An 18819-nucleotide genomic window follows, 5' to 3' on the forward strand; every position below is an offset into this window, starting at 1 on the left:
GGAAACCAAAGAGGTCCCCACAGAGGCTTGTGACCGTGTTTGGGGCAGAGTGCTGTGACTGGCACCCCCTTCTACCTGCTCGACTGGCGTTGGGCGAGCCCTTTAAAAGTTAAATAGAGTCTTTACATACACACATTTACATACACATGTATCCATACGCATGCGTATGCACACAACATGCATATGTGTGTTTGCGGCAGTTTCTAGAAAGCGACACGGGCAGCTTTTAATGCCTGGGCTCTGGGGAGTGGGACTTTTTGCACATTTGAGTAGTTTGCACAGTTTGAATATTTTTATTAAAAAATAAAATTCATGTTTTAAATTTTATTTTAATCTCCTCGTTGACAAAAACTTTTAAATACAGGTACTTATTGGCAACCATTCCAGTATAATCTTTCTGAAGCGAAATAAATGCCCTATGTTTGACTATAATTAGTTAGTAGGGTCTGGGTTGTGTGTTGTGCAGGGCGGCGTGTGGAGTGAGGCGTGTGCCGTGTGTGGTGTGTGGGAGACGGGGAGGTGCAGGGTCCACTGGGGTGTGTTTGTGTGTATCTGTATGTTTTTGTATGTGCATCACTGTGTGTGCGCGTCTGTGTGTGTGTCTGTGTGTGCTACGTGTGGGTGGCATGATGATGATTTTAGGTGGACAAGAACTGGACAATGGCATTCATTGATCTGCATAGAAGAGAACTTTGAGACTGAACTGTATGAAAAGGGTTCTAAACAAATCTTATAGTGTCACTGTAATAAGTATATTTTATTATATTAATAGTATTGACTTCATTGGTTAATCTCTTCACTATTAAGCTAACAAACTGGTCCTCTCAAATGGCTGGAATTTCCATGTTGTATAAAAGATGAATTTTGTGCTTACCGTTGCTAATATGTTGACATCATGACTACAGAATATATATACGGAATACATATGTCTGAAGAATTCCAATCTAAACTCAGATCAGTATCTTTGGAGAAAGAACTCATTATTAGTTAGTGTCACATCTTTATGGAAAGGACTTTTTATCTAATGATTGCTACCTACAAAGAAAATCAGTTATAAAAACCCCACCTTTTCTTCCAAAAGAGGGTGATCTGAAAATACTAGAAAAATTATTCTTTCATGAATTTTTTTCTCTGCATTTCTTAGTATTTTAAACTTTTTCTTAGTATTTTTTCTTCTTTCTGAACATATACCTCCATACTCTGTATGTGAGCCAAAATGTAGGATTTTAGTACTATACAATGCAAGTCACATGAGTCATTTTGATTGTCTTTAAAAGATTCTAACACTGAGTTAAGTGTGAAGTCAGATTTCTCAATTAGAACAAGTTATACCACAATTTCAAAATAAAAGCGCTGACTTAATGTGACTTATCTCCATGGTGACTCCACACGGGAAGTGTCTTTTTTTTTTTTTTAAAGCCTTCCTTCCAGTATTGAGTTAATCTTCACTAATCTGGACTGACCGAATGGCAGGAGTCACCTTCCACAAGGCATAAACATGGCCCCAGTCTCGGCCGGTCTTGGTGATGCATCTCCTCTAGCATGAGACATAAAGAAGGAATGGGGGTGAATAGGAGAGGATGCTTAACTTTAGCAGTGCCCTCAGATCCCCTTCCGATAGGTCAACTCACCCGGCACCGCGAGGCCTTCTTTCTGGTAGAGCCCTGGAGAACCACTGACCTAAATCAGATGCTCCGTGAGTGCCGTGCGCAAGCTCCTTCGTGGCTCATGTACATGGCTGGGAATACCTGACTGCCATGGACTGAACTGTGTCCCCCACACACCCCTATGTGAAGCCCTAACCTCTGACGTGATGGTATTCGGAGATAAGCGCTTTGGGAGGGAACCCATGTGCGGTGAATTTATGCGGGTACAGCCCTGGTGATGGGGTCACCTTTGTGAGAAGAGACACCAGAGGCCTTGCTAGCTCTGCTTGGCCCCCTCTCTGCCATGTGAGGACGAAGTGGCAACAGCCCTCTGCAGGCCAGGAAGCCAGAACCTGACCACTCTGGCACCGTGATCTCGGACTTCCGGGCACCAGAACTGTGAGAAAACGCATTTCTGTTGTCTAAACCCGCCCGCTCTGTGTGCTTTGTTTTGACAGCTGAGTAAGATGCTGGCCATACATCTTCAGGCAAAAAAAAATTTCGTGCTTTATGAAACAAACTTTGGGTTCTCAATACTTGTCTAAACACTGACGCAGATAAAAAGTTCTTCCTCAGAAATATTTTGGTGAACCCAAAAGCAACCTCCTGCTCCATTCTATTCAGAGGCGAAAATACAAATAACTCTCCCCAGTTTTTATAACTTTGCCGTCAACTCATCTGAGTTCTATCAGTGTTTCTGGAAGTGTGACTTGAGCACCACCTGCCTCAAGTTCACTGGCATGCCCGTGAACATGCAGATTTCTGGGCCCCATTCTACATGAACTGAATCAGAATCCCTTAGGGGCACGGCCCTGGGATATGTATTTTCAATGAGCATCCTTCGCAATTCCTGTGCACACGAAAGCTCGGGAACCTCCAATAGGACGACAATGGTGCTGTCCTGGATTAATGACCCCGGACTGTGAGGCCTGTCAACACTTGTCACACGGGCACTGCCCAAAGTAAAGCAGAAATAACATGTGTGAGCAGTGAGGGCTAACGGATAAGCAACCTTACGTTCATTTCGGTTCTCTAAGCTTAATCACCATTTAAAATTTGCTCTCCAGGAAGCTGCGCTTACTGCATCACAGTAAGTAAGAAGCCTGCAAAAATGCCTTCATCACTGACCAATTAATGCCATGCCTTTGCTTTTTACCAAGGATTGACCATTTTAAAAGGTTACCGTGTCTTCTTCGAAACTGCATTTCAAGGGTTAACGGGGTTGTCCATTATAGTATCATTTTATGAGGATTGCAGTGCTAACTCACCCTCGAATTTGTAGCAAGCAGCCTCTCTCTCCAGACGAGTCTGCTTCCTTTAATCTAATAATGTACACTGTATAAACCCGGCCATTTCTTAGCCCAGGGTACCCAGGACTTAGATCTAAAAGTGCTCAGTAGCCATCACTGTCGTATTCCAGGTCTTTGGCAGTCTTTCTCCTCCTAATAAATTACTCCTCATATAGATTTTAAGTCAGTTATCCTATATTCCACGTGCTTTAACCCTATTTTATGGTTTTGGAAATTCTTTTTTTTTTTTTAAATAGAATTTTAATAAATACCCCTCCATATGTGCCATCGCTGCAGGTCCTATAAAGTCATGCTTTATATAGCATCACCTAGTGTCCCCCAGGGAGTAGATGCTCAATGAGTATCTGTCCGTCGAGGTCTCACATCTCTTCCTGGGCCCTGACCTCTCACGTGACCTCCGGTCCCCCGGTCACTCTGAAATGCCCTTCTTCTTCGAACCAGCATTTCCTCCTGCCATCTGCCTCTCGGGCTGGTTACTCGTGTTCGGCGATCTCGCGGCCTCCTGTGAACCCCCGTTTTGATCCTGTCACTCGCTGCATTCTGAAGTGTCTCCTCGGGGGCGTCTCTCGTACTGGACCCTTCCTCCCAGCTCTCCCTGCCGGCACCGTCTTCCCGTCCGAACGGGCCGCGGCTGGGTCGCTCCGCTGGCTGTCCGGCAGAGGCGGCGTGGGGAAAGGCATCCGCACTCCGCGGGGTGCCCGGTGTTCGTGGGTGCTGTTCACGCATCATCGTATGGGATTCTCGTAACAATGCCAGGAAGCAGGTTTTATTTTCTCTGTTTCATCAGCCGGAAAACCGAGCCCCAAAGAAACTGCCTGAGGTAACACTCGGTAGAATGCAGCACTGGGGTTCCTCCGGGGGTCCGTCCGGCTCTGATCTGAATTCCCCAGGGCTTCCTGCTGCTCCCGATTTTCCTCTTTGCACCTCGCAGCCATCCCCCGCCTCTTGTTCTTCTTAAACTCTGCTTTTACTGTCACACGTCTCCTAAAAGCAAAGAAACCGAGCACCTGGAATCCCCAGGCTGAGTTTCGGTGATACCGACAGCCGGCCGCGCCTTTCATGCTGCTCAGATCCAGCCTTCAGCGTCCTGTAAACGTCATTCTGCTGATTTCTGTACTATCAAGGGTTTGCCTACACTACCAAGGGTGTTATTTTTTGAAAAGTTAGTAAAGTGCTTTTTCTCTTGTGTTTTTCCAAATATAAGACCTTTGCCCTGGTTGACTCAAGACATCTGCCTGGGCAGGGGTGGGAGTGGGGGAGTGGGGTGTGGGAAAGCGGGGGTGAGTGGTGCAGTATAAAGTTGGGTGGCTCCGTTGAGGGAAAAATGGAGAAGACCAATTCTAGAGAAGTGCAAAGAGAAAGATCAAGGTAATTTTCAGCTTTTTTTTTGCGAGAAAACTGAGATTTTTGTAAGCAGGATTCGGGAAAAGGGAAATCGTCTTGAGGAAGCATTCGCTCGGTTCCTTTCTTTTCTCTAGTTCGTTCTGAAGGAACCTGGTCACAGAACGCTGTCATCACGCGGACAGGAGAGCTGTTCCATTCTGCCAGACAGAACATGATGCTCACTGTCCCAGAGGAGAGAGACCCAAAGGGAGGGAAGGCACAGTCAAGACGTGGGTCCCCTAGGGCGAGGAACGAACGAGGGCAGACGTTCGTGCCCCGTGTTACTTGGACATCTGGGACGGCCCGGCCTGGTGACGCAGCGGCACGGCGAGGGCCTCCTCGAGCCGCCCTCAGCTCCCAGGTGGGGCCGACCTTGCACTGAGAGCCCCGAGACTAGGGACAACCACCGGCGCCGTGAGCCGGTTCCCAGATGTACGCGGCAGGCGCCCAGCCCTGCAGCCCGTGGGAGCGGAGCCGAAGCCACGTACGCCAGGGAGCACAGCTGGGTTCCAACAAAGGCAAGTCAGCCGAGCTCAGGTCACTTCCGCTGACAGGCAGCGTCCGAACGGACAACGAACACCGCCCCGGGACCAGAAGAGTCAGGGGACAGCAAGCCTTTCCCCCTCTGGGGACACACATGCTCCCCTCCCCCAATGCCCAGATGCTGCTGAGAGGGGCCGGGGGTGGGGCAGCTTCCTGAGGGTCTGAGCGGTTCTATCCAAGTGACGGAGCATTTCTTTAAAAAGCAAAATGTACTGCATAATAGCAAACTAAGAGGAGAGCAATCAGCCCCGGCAGCGTCTCTCCGGAGCGCTGTGAACCAGAGGCGCCTTGGACCATAAAGAGGCTCCGTCCCCTTGTGGATGGAGACTGGGGGCGCTGGGATCAGCAAGCGAAGGCCCCTCAGACATGGGCTCGAGGTGCAGGGGACACTGTCCTAGATGACCAGTCCCTCTGTGACGCAGGGCAAGCTTTCCCTCCTGGTTCACTCACATAACGGCTTAATTGCTTAATTAACCTAATTGCCTAATTTATAGACTGTCTAATTCACTCGTTGAATAAGTGTCTGTTGAGCAAGAGAAAACAAGACAAAATTTAAAGAACTAACGTAAACCACAGAGCGGCCGTCTGGTCCATGTTCCTCTCTCCCGGTCGGCAGGCGGGAGGCTCTGGAGAACAACCGGTCCCAGGCGGATGACGCGGGCGAGCTGTCGGGTCCCAGACCGGCTCCCCCTGCCTCTGGATGTCCCTTTTGTTCCCACCTGGTGGCATACTCTTATTTCAAACCCGTCCTGCCTCCCGTGGTCCAGCGTGGCTTACACCTCTGCACGCGAGGGAAGGGGGGTTGGGGTTCTCCCGCAATCGCTAGCAGACCTGCAAGATCCTGAGCATTCGGAAGTGCTGGGCCCTCTGGGGTGTCCCCGACCCTTCCCGCCCGCCCCGCCCTGAGCTGGGGAGCACTGTTGCTCTGCCCGCCAGTCTGAGTCTGCGCCGCGATTTAGCTTCATCTCCACGGAGACCGGCTCCTGCGATGCTCCCGCCCGCTAAGTTCAGCTGAGGGTAAATGCCGCCTGCTTCCTAGTTCATGTTTTATACTTCTCATGTCACCTCGACAGTGCCTGGTCCACTGCGGCAGGTTTCACAAACACTTGTCACTTGACGCTAATGCTACACCTGAGGAGTCTGAGAATGGTAACTTCCTTACGGCCACGGAAAGGTAGGGAATAGAAGACGAGAGCTCGGAGGTCCCCTGCCAGGCTCTCCGCTTCACCATGCTGTCTCCAGGGAGTAAGAAAGATGAGTAACAATTTGCAAAACGAAGGAACGTTATTAAGCTCAAGTGCTGGAACATTTCGGTTCTATAAAGAACAGCCTGTGAAATGGCTCTCTTCAGCAAGAAAGGAGCATTATTAAAGAAGTCCCCCCAAATCCTTTGTTGAAAGGAGGTGAAGAATTAAGCAGCAACTCCTTCCATCGAGCGAGCAAGCCAAGTAATAACAATATCAATGTGAGCCACGGCGGTGAGAATCACACCCAAATTCTTTGGGCTAATCAGTTCGGCGCACTGCGGAAAGCGACTGTACCGACGGGCGAGGATCCAGCCTGTCGCTCTGTGAAGGGCGGGAAAAGCAGAGGCAGCCACAGAGGACAGTAGTGAGGAAAGCACGGTGGAGGGAAAGCGTGTCGGGGAGCAGCCACCTCGCTAGGGACAGCACTGGGGTGGCGCTAACTGGGGGTGCTAATGACGGTGGGAAGCAGCAGGCACTGCCGGAGGACAAGGAAGTCAGAGATGAAAAGTCAGAAAACAGACAGACTCCACAGTCCCCCTGGCCGGCAGGCACCTGTCAGTCACTGCGGCCGCCTCTGGGGACATCTGCCCTCTACGCAGTATGCCCTCCCCATGAGTGTACCTGGAAGGAGGAAAGGGCGTCTGACAACAGGCCTCGATCATGTCATCGGAAGCAGACGTTTTGAACATCTTTTCACATGTGCATCTGTGGAGGGGAGGAAGTGGAGTGGAAGGTACTGTGGACCTCAGGACCCCGCAAGGCTGCAGGAAGGCGTCCCAGTGGCTCGACCGTCCAGTGACGGGGCGCAGGGCTACGGCTGCGCCATGTCCCACTGCACCAACTGCTGAGCTTGCATAACAACGCCACGAGCAGCTACATAATACACCATCCCAGAAGCAACCAAACCAGCGAGATAAGGCGCTCCAGTTAAGAAACAAGAAGGCACAGCTTTCATTTCTGAAGATTCTCATACCACGAGAAAATGAAAATGTAGACGGCAGCACTTAGGTCTCGAGAGCTATTTAGGTCGCCACAGTCATTACTTCCCAGAGAGTTTCTGCTGGCCCGTGTTACACTGGGAATTTTCCAGTGTAAATCGATAAGACATATGCCAATTTGGGCGTATGCCCTAGTGACTGACTCAGAGACAAGCAGTGGCGTATATGGAAGGGGGAGGCTCTAGGCTCCTCTCTCCATCACCTGCCCATCCATCATCCCGCTCATGAAAGCTCTGCCAGGCCCCATGGCAGCAGAAACCACGAAAGCAACATAGCCATTTACCAGTGCGTTGCTCCCTCTGACAGGCCACTGGAAGCAGAAGTGAGGACCCCTAACCATTGTCTGCGTGACTTGTTGATAATATTTCTTAAGCGTTATGTGCCCAAAAAAGCAGTCGAGCAAGTAAATGCCTTCCTTCTAGAGCTTAGATGTTTCTGCTTCCAGGAATGGCATTTTGTATATCACTCTATTAAGCCTACACCGTGTGCTTTGCAATCATCTGCTCTCATGCCTGTTTCAACAATGCTTAGAGGCAGAGGCTGCTCCTCTTGATCTCCACGGGTCTGGCTTTTAGTATGTGGCTGATGAAGACCTGCGTGCTGGAGGGGTAGATGCACGCATGCTTAAACTGGAAGACCGAAGGCCTAGCAGACGGGAAAATTTCCCTCCAGACGGAAGAACGCCCTTGGTCGCACGTGGACGTGCATGGTGGTGGAGGGGAAGTGGGGTCATTCTTCTACGCAGAAGAATGTCGCGAGTACTTTCGCGTGCATTAATAATCAGCAGTTAAAGTGGTAGAAACAATTACTTTTTCAAAGCGGACTTCTGCTTAATCACATTCAATTCTTAGTTATGCCGCAAACAGTAACCGAGGAATTCTACATCTCTTGATTTTTATCTTACATAAAGTTATGGTTTGTCAGAATAATCTGGGGGCAAACGGAGGATAAATCTTAGAATTAATAAGGTCTAATCATAATTAAGCTTATGTTAACAAATACACTAATTTTCACAATACTTTCTACAACTAATTTTTGTTGTTTCAGGAAGATTAGCGACAATGAAATTAGAAGTCGGATATAAATTCAGCCTATTATCAAATAAGAATTGAGAAAAACGAGCTCGATAATAAAATCAGAAACTTTTCTGACCCAAGAGAAGTTCACATGTGGCTCATGTATTAGTCGCTATCAATTTTATACACATATATATTAACCTCTGATGTTATTAGAAGCAAAGGGATCTGGTTTTCTGTCAGTATCATCCATATCCAAGGTCAAAGTCTGAGGCTGGAAGATGCTTGCTCCTAACTCACTCACCACCCTGCAGCCTACTTCTTAACAGGGAATGTACATGTGTCAATCTAATTTGACGAAATGTATTCAGAAATGCAAAAATGGTGTAGAATATTATCACTCTTATGCTCTTTCTCTAACAGGTCACACACTCGTGGACGTTAGAGTCTCATTGTTTAAAAAGGTCTAAAACCAAATCCATGTTGTCACCTATTAATCGAATAGTACAAAAAGGGGATTTTTTTTTAATAGAGGAATTTTTTTTTGACTAGATAATTGCAGACAGACATCCCTGACCTAGATGCTAAATTAAAGACAAAACGCTATAAAATCCTAATTATTCTCATAAAGTCACTGCTGAGCCCCTTATGCATAAGTGTGAAATTGGCCACCTCGCAGCTCACAACTCCAGACCCTCTACCCGGGGCCAGAATCCTGTGTGTCCACCCTACCCGGGCCACTCGTCTGTCTCCCCAGCCAGACTGACACCGTGTCGCGCTGAGGGCATGTTGAGAAGGAAGACTGCTGGTCGAGCACGGCTTCCGTCTCAGAAGACTGCTCAGTGGCCAGTCACTGCTACTTGAACACGCTCCTGAAGGGGAGATCATCTCAGTGTGGCACTTAGATGATTGCAGTGGGGGGACTTCAGATGACCCTCATTTCACATTATATAGGTTACTATCAACTCCATTTGCCTAATAAGATCGATCATGATTAAGAATATTCTTCTTTCTCCAACCTTGGTTCCATTAATAATACTGTCTTCGTCGGGGCTCAAGCGAATGCCTAAAACACAATCACAGGGATGACAGAATACAGGCTCTTCTTACAGCCTCCAAAAGTAGCTCCCTAAACACCACGGAGAACAAAGACCTGCAACACATATTTCATTTTCCATGAAACTAGAAGACATTTGTGACCCGCTCCACAGTACATGAGGACGGAAAGGAGACGAGTCAGAAGAATGGCAAATGATTTAGCGGAGAGAAGGAAGGTCCAACCAGAGTGCCTGTAGCAAGACAAGCCAATCCACCTTGCTCAATACCAGAAAAGGCCCAGAAATTGAAGGCAAAAGAAACCCTAGAAAGTAGACCCCAAAATAGGGAATTGGCTGAAATCTGTATAAGGAGTAGGTAGAAATTCTTCCTCTAGATCTCTAATCCCTAACGGATATGATCAAGTGACAACCCTCACCTCTGTAAGAAAGATAGGATATAAAATATATGGAGAAACAGCTGCAGAGATGCTCTGGGCATTGGGGTATCAGGCTCAGGGGAGGGGAGGAACCAAGAACAAAGACCCCTACCCAGTTTTAGAATATCAGCAGCCAGATTTATTAACTCCAAATCTCTCCTCCCTGAGAAATAAAAAAAAATTACTGCATCTCTGAAATAAGAAAGAATGCTATAATAAGGCATACTCATACAAGAAAGAGCTCTTAGATGTTAATTATATAATAGCTAAAATGGAAGAAAGAATCAGTGAAGGAGTTGGGAGACAGAGTCAAGGAAATATCTTGGAAAGAACAGAAAAGACAAGCATTGGAAAACAGGAGAGAAGACATACAAAAACTAGGGATCAGTCCAGGAAGTTGTACTGATAATAGGACTTCCAGAAAGGCAGAAGGATGAACATAGTAGGTAAGAAATAATAAACGAAATGCTGCATGAAAACTTCCCAGAACCACATGGCATAAGCTCCAGATGTGGAGAGGGTTCACCAAATGTCCAGCTCCTGTAATGAAAAAGGAATCCATACGAAAGTATATCATCTTGAAATTTCCAAATAGCACTAATGGAGAGATGATTCTTTTTTTCCCCCAAAAGCTCCTGAAGGAAAAAATAATTGAAAACCACATACAAAAGAAGTCGGAGGGTTTTAGAAGGGATGCCTTCTGGAAAGCCCACAGAGACTGCAAAAGATTTAGCCAAAGAAGCAAGAACAGATGAGACAAATATTTACTCTCAAAAAAGCAAGTAACTATAAAAGAAGTATAATCATACCATACTACTTGACTCAGCAGTGAACAGTAGTTACGTGATCATAATAATATTGTCAAGATATTAACAAGAAATTGTGATAAACCGTGTGGTGGAGGATGTGGGTGAGTAGGAGGAATGAGTAAGTGAACACTCCCACCTGCGACTGCTGATGTCAACTAAAATGTATGAATAATGACACAGCAGTAGTTGAAGGAGTCGAAAGCGAAGTAAAGTGACGTGGGCAAGAAGAAGAAGGAAGGGGACCAGGGAACTGCTGAGGACTCGCTACTGTCCCTATAATCCTTTTTAGCGCTATCTAACTTTTAAAATGATATTCATGTATTACTTTGATAGTATATAAAATAATTTAAAACAACCAAAAAAAAGACAACTCTATACTGTACATAGTGAAATTAGTACTCTAGAGGATGAACTAATATTATAATTAAAGGTCTCGAGTCTAATGCCATGCTGTGCTACTACTGAAAATTAAACCATAACTGGAGAAACCTGCCTCTTCCTCAACACTAGTCTGAGGACTTCCGGTCAAGATGGTGTAGTAGGTGGACGCTGTGCTCACCTCTCTCCCAACCACATCATAATTACAACTAAATTTAAGAATAACCATCATGGGGAGTCGCCTGAGGTGTGGCCGAACAGAAGTCTTACAACTGGGGACATACAAAAGAAGCCACCTCGAAACTGGTGAGAGGGGCGGTGACGTGAAACGGGCCAGTCCCACACTCTTGTGTGGTGGTTGAGAATCGGGAGGGTTATCTTGGCTGCAGAGGTTTCCCTGGAAGAGCAAGGGGTCCCAGACCCACACTGGGCTCCCCAGCCGAGGGTTGAAGTCCCCACAACCTCCGGTTGTAAAAACCAGCAGAGACTGTGGCTGAATGAGACGGAGGGCGGCTGGAGTCCTAGGCTTTCCTCTTAAAGGGCCCATGCCCGGACTTACTTGGGGACAGATTCACTCACTCTGGGCTCCGGTGCTGGGGCAGCAGCTTGACAGGTGCCAGGGACATCTGGGGAGGAACTGAGTTGTCTGGCTTCAGGGCGAGGGCTGGAGGGGCGGGGGAGTGTTCTGAACGGAAGTGTTGGCAGAGTCCATCGTTCCTTTGTTGAGCCTTCCCCATTCCCGGCATCCAGACACAAGTGGCACCATATCTGAGTCTCTATCAACCTAGCTAACACAGGTTGCCCTGCCCAGGTGATTCCCTAAGACCCTACCCCACCCAACTTACAGGCCCACCCAAGCCACCTCCAGTGCTTTTCCATACAAATGGCCTGTCTTGGTGCATACTGCAGACTTTCCTAAAATCTCTCAAAGATTTGCAAAACCCAAACAGGCAGCATCTGGCCTCAGCGTGTCCTGTGCCTCTTGCTGAGCAGCACCAAGCCCAGCACTAGCAGCACCTGGCCTCAGTTCCCAGCTTGGCCTTTCAAGGCACCACTAAGCCCAGCACAGATGGCGGCCATCTGCAGATTGCTTGGTGACTCTTGCCAGGTGGCCCTGGGCACTGCACAGGCTGCAGTTGAACTTGGCCTGTGGCTGGGCAACTCCCAGGAAGCCCTTGGGTTGGCACACCCGGTGGCCGGAGCATCACCCAGGGCTGCATCTGAGGAGGACACACCCAAAGGGCAGACTGGCAGGCACCAGAGCCCTGCTAAAGTGAATTCTGCTCCGTAGGGTTAGACCCTCACTGGCCAGTCCTCACAACCAATCAGCTTAAGGGTCAAATCCTCCTACTGATGTGCAAACAGCAACCAAGGCTCAACTACAACAAGATGGCACACACTATCTGTACAAGGGACACACCTTGAGCAACTCGCTCAGGGAAGACTGCATCACTGAGACCCACAGGACACTTACTACGTAAAGCCACTCTACTAAGACCAGGAGACTTAGAAGCCCTAACTAATATTTAGAAACAAACAGAGGAAGGCAGCCAAAATGGGGAGACAGAGAAACATGTCCCAAATGAAAGAACAGAATGGAGCTCCAGAAAAAAAAAACTAAACAGAATGGAGATAAATAATCTACTAGATGCAGAGTTCAAAACACCGGCTGTAAGGGTGCTCAATGAACTTAGGGGAAGAGGAGATGAAGACCGTGAGAACTTCAACAAAGAGATAGAAAACATAAAAACGGAGATGGAAAACAAAAGGGAACCAGTTAGAAATGAAGAATACAATATCTGAGATGGAAAGCACATTAGAGGGATCCACAGATTGGATGAAGCAGAGGATCAAATCAGCAATTTAGAAGACAAGATAGCAGAAAACACCCAATCAAAATAACAACAAGAAAAAAGAATCCAAAAAAAATGAGGATAGTTTAAGGGGCCTCTGGGACAACATCAAGCGTAACCACATTTGCATCATAGGGGCACCAGAAGGAGAAGAGACAGAGCAAGGAATGGAAAACCTATTTGAAGAAATAATGATGGAAAACTTCCCTAACCTGGCAAAGGAAATAGACATACAACCCCAGGAAGTACAGAGTCCCAAACAAGATGTACCCAAGAGGCCCACACCAAGACACATCATAATTAAAATGCCAAAGGTTAGAGACAAAGGATCTTAAAAATAGCAAGAGAAAAAGCAGTTAGTTTCCTACAAGGGAGCTCCCAAAAGACTATCAGCTGATTTCTCAACAGAAACTCTGCAGGCCAGAAGAGATTGGCATGAAATATTCAAAGTGATGAAAAGCAAGGACCGACAACCCATATTATTCTATCCAGCAAAGCCATTATTTAGAATCAAAGGACAGATAAAGAGCTTCCCAGACAAGAAAAAGCTGAAGGAGTTCATCACCACCAAGCCAGTGTTATAGGAAATGTTGAAGGAACTTCTTTAAGAAGAAGCAAATATATATATACATCAAAAATACGAATAATAAAATGTAATAACTACATATCTACCAACAATCACTTCAGAGGAAAAAGGATTAAATAAATACTCCAATCAAAAGATAGGCCAAACGGAAAAAAAGGACCCTTACATATGCTGCCTATAAGAGGCTCGCTTCGGATCAAAGACACACTCAGACTCAAAGTAAGGGATGGAAAAAGATATTTCATGAAAATGGAAATGAAACAAAAATCTGGGGTAGCAATACTTACATCAGACAAAAGAAACTTTAAAACAAAGGCTATAACAAGAGACGAAGAGGGACCAGCAATACTTCTGGGTATTTATCCAAAGAAACCCAAAACACTACTTTGAAGGGACATGTGCATCCATATGTTCATTGCAGCATTATTTACAATAGCCAAGATATGGAGGCCGCCTGGTTGTCCACCAACAAATGGATGGATAAAGAAGAGGTGGTACCTATATACAATGGAATATTACTCAGCCATGAAAGACAATGAACTCTTACCATCTGCAACAACATAGATGGACCCAGAGGGCACTGTGCTGAGTGGAAGAATCAGACAGAGAGAGACAGATGCCGTACGATTTCACTTACATGTAGAATCTAAAGAACAAAATAAACGAAACAGAAACAAACATAGATACAGAGGACATTTTGAGGATCGCCAGATGGGAGAGAAGTTGAGGGGACGGGTGAAAAGGGGGAAGAGATTAAGAAGTACAAATTGGAAGTTACAAAGTAGTCATGGGGATGTAAAGTACAGCATCGGGAGTATAGTCAGTAATATTGTAATAACTATGTTTGGTGTCAGATGGGTACTTGATTTATTGGGGTGGTCATTTTGTAAATTACATAAATGTCTAATCACTACGTTGTACCCTTGAAACTAATACTATTGTATGTGAACTGTATTGAAAAATAAGATATATATATTTTTAAAGTAAGTCGTAAGTTCACAGCTCTATCAACGTAAGACATGCTAACTTACATGATTGACTTTCACAGTGGAAAGTGAAAGCCTGTTTTCAAGCAGCCGTTAGTGCCTCGATGGAAAAAAAAAAAATCGATGAAGGTGAAATGAACAAGAGATTTTTGTCTGAGTTGTAGTTAATACCACTGAAGATCTATGGATAGTCAAAGGTCAATGAAGAAATCAGCCAGAGTGTTATGGAAAAAACAACAACAAATAAAACAAACCACTCTAGTCCTCAAAGTCCAAACTCCTGTTCCTGGAGATTCGACAGTCACTTGAAGAGTGTCTGATTTGCCACCAGGAGGAGGGAGGGAGAAGCTCCTTCTGGTTTGACATCCAAGCCAGCACCCTCACCACAGTTCCCAATCCCTCAGCCGAACTAAGCCCAGACCACAGCATGCACGGGAGGCCAGTGCTGCAGGAGCTGATCCCCGACTAGATATTCCGGGGGACAAGGCGTTGTTTCTCATCGTGTGCTCACCTTCATCTCCTCTCTCATACAGAGCTGAGCTCATTATTTTTTTTTAAATCTTATAGTCTTTTTGTAGCTTTATATTTTAATGATTTTTAAAAATAAAAATTGTCAGATACAATAGGATGACTTGATATACACATACATAGTGAAATTACTAAGGTCAAGGTCATCAACATCTACCTCTCACATAGGTACTTTTTTTGGTTGAGAGCACCTGAAATCTACTCTCTTAGCAAATAGCCAAGATCCCAGACATGGAAACAAACTAAGTGTCTGCCGGCAGATGGAGAGACAAAGTAACTGTGGTGTAGATATACAATAGAACATTACTCAACTTGACAAAGGAGATCCTGCCATTTGTGACAACACAGATGAACCTGAAGGACATTATGCTCGGTTAAATAAGCCAGACACAGAGAGGAAAATACTGTGTGATCTCACTCATGTGAGAACTCTAAAAACATCGAGTGCCTGGAAGCAGGGTAGAACAGTGGTTAGACTTGGTGGCAGGGTTGGTGGTGGGGTTGGTGGCTGGTGCAAGGGGACACAGCTGCAGGTATGTAGGGCGATAAATCCAGAGCACGAATGCACACCATGATGACTGAGGTTAATAAACTATATTGAATACACAAGCTGTTATTGATTTGCCAGGTAACCTTTAGAAAACGACTTGACTTCTATGTGTACCAATGTCTTCATCTGCCAAATGATGACAATGATAAAACCTACTTTAAAGAGATGTGATTCAAGTTCATTAGTATAAATGACAGCACGAAGTACTATGTAGACACAAATTACTGCTTTTATTATGAGAGCTCTTCCTCTGAAGAAAAACTAAACAGAATGCTCTTTTCCAGAAGTCTTTCTCTGTTAAGGATACCACTGCTGCAGAATCTAATGGTTTGGGGCATGTATGCTAATACATCAAGGGTTGATTCTTCGTACTAAAAGTAGACTCCTAAATTTAGGAGCAGACTCATTGTTTATAAGATAAATCACTCTCTTGATTTATGCAGTATTGGACAACTGCGGGTCAATTTTTCCCTTTTCTTGAAACTCTTCTATGTAGCCTGGCCTTAGGGCCACCTGTGCCATCAACCCTTTCCGTGCCCTTTTCTTGCTAGCCTCCCTCCCTCCCTCTCTCCCTCCCTCTAACAAAATGTTTTTCCTCAGAAAAGAAAAACCCCCTTGGTTTTCCTCTTCACACCCCTTTGGGTAACATCATGTACTCACACACTCTGAAACAATTCCCACCAGACAGTAGACACTCAAATTCTCCAAGCTTTAAACTTGGATTTCCATCTTTCTGTTTGACACCTTTATCAGAATGATCTAAAAAACCAGATCCGCCTCTTTGTTCTTTTCCTTCCAACAATGACATCAAGGATCTTAGCTACCTGAGTTTAAATCACCCAGTCATCTCTGACCCTGCTTTCTCTTTAAACGCCTCAGGGGCAGTTAGTTGCAAATTCCCAAAGATGCTATCTGTGTATTCTCTCTTCTAATCTCTCCCCCATGTCACCAGCACTCCACTATTACAGATCCTAATCTCAGCCTAGATAGCTACAATAGCTCCCTAATTTATTTATTCACATTCTGCCAATTGCCACTTCAATCCATCCTGCTCTCAGAGAGGCTTTGATAGAATTGCTGCTGGTTTGAAACAATCAATGGCTCCCTATTGCCTCCTCCTGGCATGTAAGATTGTCCCCATTAATGTCCCAAACCAACACACACAGACATCTCACTGATGTCTTACACATACTCTCTGTTCCAACCAGACTCGGCTAATATTCCCGAGACATGCTTGGCATTCTGGGGGTGGGAGGGGAGAGGGCTTGAATTACTTACCACCTGTCTCTGCCTCCCAGCCGACCTGCCCTTTAAGGCCCGCAAAAGTTTCCTCCTTTTCTCCATAACCTCATGTTGTCTGCCAATCCTTCGCACTTGACCTGTCATAGCTCTATCCTTGTATTCTTTTTTTTTTTTATGGTGCTTATTTTACTCCAACTTATAGCATAATCACTCATGCCCAGTTTTATTTCCACTTCTCCCTCAGGGAAATTGAAATTCCTTGAGTGCAGACAAGCTGTTACACCCATCTCTGTGGCTCGCTGGACCTAACCTGCATTTTGCACAGGTAAATGCTTAAGAAATGTCTTTGACCTGAAATTCAGAACACTTTCAAATGCCTTTTTTGGAGTTCATCAAATATATTTAACAACTACAAAACCTTGAGAATTAAGTAATCTTGCCAATGACACACTACTGGGTGCTAGGTTTGCAAATAATTGGGTAAAGGAAGTCTTGGTTTGAATCACTGGTCGAATCGAGGGTTCTATCAAAGGATTTTTTTTTTTTCTAAGTCTTGTAAGTGATATAACAGATGACATTCTTCCTCCTAAATCCATCTGTTTAAAACTCCCAAATGGAATACTGGAGCACAGAGCAGTGAAACCAACAGCAGACTCACCCTGAAGGATCCTCCTGGTAGAAGTGGGTTCCATCCTCAGCATCCCTCGTATTCTGCCTGCCCAAGATGACCCGAGCCCCGGGTCATCCTTCCCCAGTTCCGTCCTAGGGCTGTTTGTTCACTTCCTGAGCTACTAATCTGTGGCCTTTCCACGCAAAAGTGGAGTCAAGAGCTAATCTCTGCTACAGATACCAAGCTAGACGTTGCCAAGTGACAGGCCTCAAATAAACACGGAGAGCTGGCCGCCGGACCTCCAGAAGAAACGTTTATTAACGTCTATCTCCTTAAAATGGCTGGGTCTTCTCAACCGCTTTACGAAATAAGTACACTAAAACGTTTACTTGTTGAACTATGTAAACTGGGCACACAGATCGGAAGACGTTCCGTGAGCTGTCAGCCAGCCAGTCTACAGCAGCATCTGCCCCGGTTGACCTCCAACTTCAAAAGGCAGAGTGCTGTCCGCTCCGCCCTACTTTCTCAGATAAGACTGCTTTGGTGTCCAATTTAGCGAGGATTTAAGGTAAAAGAAAAAAAAAATTTTTTTTTTTAAAGAATCAATAATTGAGCAGGGTCCTAAAAAACCACATGGACAAAAACAAAAGAATGTGGGGAAGCGAGTTGGCGGTGCTTTAATCCGGACGGGTCCATTACGTCCCATTTCCTGGCTAATCTTCAGCAATAAGCGAGCCACGTCGGGGTGCGTCCCCGGCCGGTCTCCGGGGCGCGCTCGCGACAGCAGGGGGCGCTGCAGAAGCAGCGCGCGGCTGGGCGCGCAGCGCCACGGCCACGGCCACGGCCACGGCCACGGCCGACCGCGGCTCCCCTGTCTGGATCCCAGCGTTCTCCCTAAAACAAGACGGTTACCCCGCGACACGCCCGAGGTACGCGAGGAGAGGAACGGACGGGCTGCGCCCCGCGAAACGAATCGCGCTCGTCTGCGTCCCCTCCGCGGCTGGCGGATGTGGGAATGGGGCAAAGTCGCTCTTCCTCGCCCATCGGGGCCCGACCTTGACCTCCCTTCAGGAAGGAAAGCGCCGCTGCCCCCGAGCGGCCAGGGGACGTCGCCCCGAGTTGCCGCCCCGGCGGTGCCCGCGCCGCTCGGTCCCGGGGGACCCCGCGCGGTGTGTGAACGGCCGTCGGGAAAGCGGGGGGCTGCGCGCGCCTCCCGCCCACGCCCCTTCCCTTCGCCCCGACGGCCCGCAGCGTCCGAGGGGACCCGCGACGCCCGGGAGGCTCGACTCGGGGACGGGTCGGGGTGCGCACACGCCTCGGTCTAGGCGCACCCCCCGCCCAGGTGAGCGGGGACCATCCCCCGCCCCCGAGTCCATGCTCCGAGGGGCGCGCGTGTCCCCGGCGGCGGCAGACGCGGTGTCCGCGGCCGAAGGCGCGCGCCGGCCGGGACCGGTCCCCGCCACGCCGCCCGCACGGCCGCGCCCGGCGCCGGGGACCCAGCACGTCGCGGGCAGCGGGGGCGCCCCCCTTCCCCGGCCGGTACTCACGGGTCCGGGGGCGCCCCCCTTCCCCGGCCGGTACTCACGGGTCCGGGGGCGCCCCCTTCCCCGGCCGGTACTCACGGGTCCGGGGGCGCCCCCCTTCCCTCGCCGGTACTCAC

The 18819-nt window shown here is 47.4% G+C and overlaps 1 protein-coding gene across 6 annotated transcripts in view; it reads right to left on the reverse strand.

Annotated features, from left to right (window-relative positions):
- Nucleotides 1-18819, reverse strand: part of TRPC3 (transient receptor potential cation channel subfamily C member 3) — a 59854-nt gene that overhangs the window by 38689 nt on the left and 2346 nt on the right. The window contains exons 1-2 of one of the 6 annotated variants that reach the window (XM_039879546.1): nt 18007-18020; nt 8565-8569 (exon numbers count right to left, since the gene is read on the reverse strand). The exons of 3 other annotated variants lie outside the window; for them this stretch is intronic. The gene's annotated coding sequence lies outside the window, so the exon portion shown is untranslated. Of the gene's footprint in view, nt 1-6750; nt 6760-8564; nt 8570-18006; nt 18021-18744; nt 18758-18819 lie in introns of those variants that run through there. 2 more of the 6 variants (XM_039879547.1, XM_039879548.1) reach the window with 2 other exon arrangements.

This window comes from Pteropus medius, unplaced genomic scaffold (genome assembly GCF_902729225.1).
Source record: "Pteropus medius unplaced genomic scaffold, Ma_sr-lr_union100, whole genome shotgun sequence".
Classification (NCBI taxonomy): domain Eukaryota; kingdom Metazoa; phylum Chordata; class Mammalia; order Chiroptera; family Pteropodidae; genus Pteropus; species Pteropus medius.